Raw genomic sequence first — 4,269 nt, 5'->3', positions numbered from 1 at the left:
TGAGATTCTTCTTAAAATATTATTCATCAAATCAATTGCTCAGGCTCAAATCTGAACTTGGAGACCTAATATGGGTTTAGGGATAAAAATATTTATAATGCTATGGAAGTATTTAACATTAAATATATTATTGTTATTTATTTTATTTTATTTTTATGATTATTTTCACCCATATATTTTTTTATATATTTTTGACGAAAGAGTAAGAATTTGACTAGTACCGAAAATGTCCTCTCTGGATGATTACTATGATAAGCATGAGATTATGGACAGTACATATATTAATTATCTGCTTTTCCAATGAGATTATGTCATGGGAAATGTACTGGTAAAAACAAAAACACCAAACCAAGGGTAAGCTTGGAAAAAGGAAATAAAGAATGAAATTAAGTTCTCAACTCACATGGTCCCAAAATGTTATATATTTCATTGCATCGACATCGAGAGAAAGAGAGAGAAGCACGGCACGGCAGGGTCAGGTTTGTTTTGGAGTGCACAAAGATAACAACCTCTGGCAGTAGAAATGATATATGAGAATCACAGCATAAGGCAAAAATCCGTACTTTTAATGCAAGCATGTATGTACAGATAATATAGACAAGCTATTAATATAATATTTTAATAGAGGTAGGATACTTTGACAACGGTGTCAAATTTAAAGTTTAACACTTCATCTGAGAGCTATTTGATCAAAAAAGATCAACGACTCTGATTTGTAAACATATGACATCATTGATCTTTTTTGATCTAACAGCTCTCAGATGAGGTGTCAAACTTTAAATTTGACACCGATGTCAAAAGATCCTACCTCATTTTAATATTAAAAAAAGGAAATATTAATATATTATATTTTTCAACACACCTTAACCCTCGTGAACAGAGGGGCAGTGTTTGCACTTTTTCAGTTAAAAACAGTTATCGATGGTGACCAAGTTTACTTTTTCTCCACCATCCCCAAGATTTCTTCGTAACAATACAGTAATTTATTGTGGTTGTTGTTCATATGCATGTCTGCTTTTATGCACATATGAAGAAGGTGAACACAAGGTACTGCATTTTATGCTGTGTGTTTTGTCCCATTAAAACCATCCATGTCCAATTATGTCTCTTTCCAATAGCCCCTCGTATAAATTTAAGTTGTACTTTCACCTAACTTTGGTCCCTTTTTAACAGAAAATTAAGCTTTAATTCTTTATTTAATTAACCCTTCCTTCTTTGCTTTTAACCTAAAAGTAAAAAACATTACCTAATAAACATTACCTAAAAGTAGAATATGAAGATAACTTGTATTTGATTTCTATTAAATATATCTTTGGAGTGAGGCGATAAACTTTAATTATGACAAAATATTTTGACTCAGAATTAATCTCATAATTACCTTAAAGAGTTGAAGCTTATTAAAATATCCGAAGGCTAATTAAAAAGTAATTACGGTTCGTATAATTTTTTTTTTTAAAAAAAATGACAATTAAAACATTGAGAGCAAAATCTTATCATGTCAACACTCAACAGTTAGAATTTTTCCAGTATACTGCAATTACTGTGCGGATTTCACTTAAGCTGATGATGATATATTTGATTTATATAAAAAATCATATGTCTAAACCAAGTACAATACTAGCAACATACAAAAATCTAAATTAACAATTCACCAAAAAAAGTAAAATCTAAATTACCGATTTCGGGATCTCTTGTTTTCAGCTTATAAATTTTTTAAATGAACTGATTAGCTACTTGCAAGCGTACAAGTGCAACAACTGGCAAGTGTCCACCGGTGACTCTGGCACGTGGAATATATTTCGTGATTTATCGATATAATCTCATAAAATTGAACAAATTTCCACAACAAACACTAGTGATCAATACCTACAGTGATGAAAAGAGAAGCCGAGTCAGAACAGAATATTGAATTCAATATTTTATACAAATGAAAGAAACAATTGCCAAGTTTTTCACTTCCAAATTTATTAATTTTGTTTAATTATAGATGAAATTTAAGGAAGCAATAGTTTTGACATCATGAAACATAATATAGGCTTTTAATAATACAAACTATGGAAGTCCTTCACCACTAGAACACTTCTAATAACTTCTTTTAATGGCGTAAAAATTTACAAATTGGACAGTACTAGTACCCTAATCATTTATGTATTGTTAATAGAGAACAGAAAGCATACTACGTTAACAACTTGATCAGACAAATTGTAGAAAGCCAGTCTATATAATTCAAGAGATCAAATGAGAAAAGTAGGGAGTTAGGCTATAAAGTTTTCAAGTGATATGAGATTGAAAAGTGCTAAAGCAAGAGAATCCAAATCATCACAACGAGGCTAAGAGTGAGAGGCAGATAAGAAATGGAAGTATAGGCGAAACTATCAGTCCTTATTGCCAATAAATTCAGGTTTCCCCTAGTCTCTAATTCCCATCACCACTAGGCGCATATGGAATAGACAATGACAGTTGCTAGCTATACTCTTATTGATGCCCCTCCCGTTTATGTGTAAGCACGTGCTTCTTTTGCAGAACATGTCCTGTTTCAAATTTACATGAAAACAAGCTATAATCAGTTTTATTTCTCCCATTACCATCCTCCCTACCCTACCATGAAGTGCTCTCCATATACATTTGTTGTAAATATGTACCCTCAGTTGATGGGCCATGTGATGATAAGTCACATTCTTCCGTTACTATTCTATTTCTCCCCCCTCCAGTTTTCCCACTTATAACTTTCCTCTTATGTTGTGGGTTAGGGTTAACATGGGACTGGTGTTTAATATCATTAACTGGAAAATTTATGACAACTTGATTTGGTTCTTATATCTATCCATAATCAGTTCAAGAAGCAAATTCTTAAAAGTTTTTTAAGCCACTATGAATGTTTCATGTTGCATGCATTTCAATTTTGGTACATTGATCATAACTCAAAATTAGACCCTTTTCCTAAAATAAAATCCCTCACCCTCATGGATTCCAGTTTTTAGTTTGCAGTATATATATATTCTTCATAATAATTAGAATACATTGAATGTTAACATACACAAACACATGCATGGAAGTATAAAAAGACTACAAATACATGATGAGCCCTGCATACATGTCCCTCATTTTCTGGGTCTTGATTACATTAATAGCTATGCATATATCCATATCCATATCCGCATTGATGACTTCTAATTAATTCATATATAAAAATACATATATATATTGATTTGAGGATTAGACTAAGACTGGAAAAAGACAAAAGAAAATAAAAGCAAATATATAAAAAGCTAGCTGGAACTGTATATGTGATGGCGATGGTATTTAAGGCTATCAAAGTGCATGATACAGAACAAAATTAGGAGACACAGAGAACAGGTGCATATGATCACCATTAAGAGCCGAGGAAAGAGGAAAGAAAAGCCAGTTCACTAAAAGGATGCAAGACAGCATGGGCCACATAGCAAAGTGAGCCGCGTTCAGGAACAGCAAGAGAAGATGACTTCCAAAACCAAAAGGAATGAGAAGTTGAGTAGTAGTAATAGGGGCCCTGGGAATAGACATAGATAGATAACTACTAAATAGGCCTTAGCCCAAAGCAACACCGACCACTCAACCGACATTGAAAGCCACCTCCCCTTTAAAGCTGAGCTTTTACATTTGTGCCCTATACTATATGGGACCTAGTTAATAAGTTATTAGAGGTAACCACTAACCAGCTCCTGAAAAATTGGACAGTGTACTGCTCTGGTGGGCAATGGTCAAAATTCTCTATTATGAGCCCACCCCATTTCATAGACGTATATGCTGCTGGCAATGGTCAAGACCAGCTTTCATATGGCCCACTTTTGGCCTTAGGGGGTTCCTAATTCCTACCACTGCTTAGTGGGCACACACTGTGTGTACAGTATGTAGAGTAGTCATGGCAAAATGGGACTATAGGTGTGGCTTAGAACCGACATAGAAAGGGACAATTCTTATGGCAAATGGAGCAGAACAGGGTGAGCTTCTGACGGGAGGGGAGCCATCAATATCGCTGGTCCATTAGGGCACGCCTTCTCTGCAGCAGGTTACCAGTTATGGAGACATGGCAATTGGCAAGTGAGTGTTTGTGTTCATAAAACTACTACCGCATAATAATCATATAGTGGACTGATGATGTGGTGCCGTCAGTCATGTGGTAATTGGTATTATTCACTATTAGAAATTCACATGTCCATGATAAGGCACAAAATTAATTTGAGTATGTAAAAGCTATAGCATATGGTACACTGATGAACGGTGATGGAT

The sequence above is a fragment of the Gastrolobium bilobum genome, unplaced genomic scaffold (assembly GCF_033153095.1).
Source record: "Gastrolobium bilobum isolate Gb01-03AN ecotype WA unplaced genomic scaffold, APGP_CSIRO_Gbil_v1 utg829, whole genome shotgun sequence".
Taxonomy (NCBI): Eukaryota; Viridiplantae; Streptophyta; class Magnoliopsida; order Fabales; family Fabaceae; genus Gastrolobium; species Gastrolobium bilobum.
Note: the sequence above shows the minus strand (reverse complement) of the source record.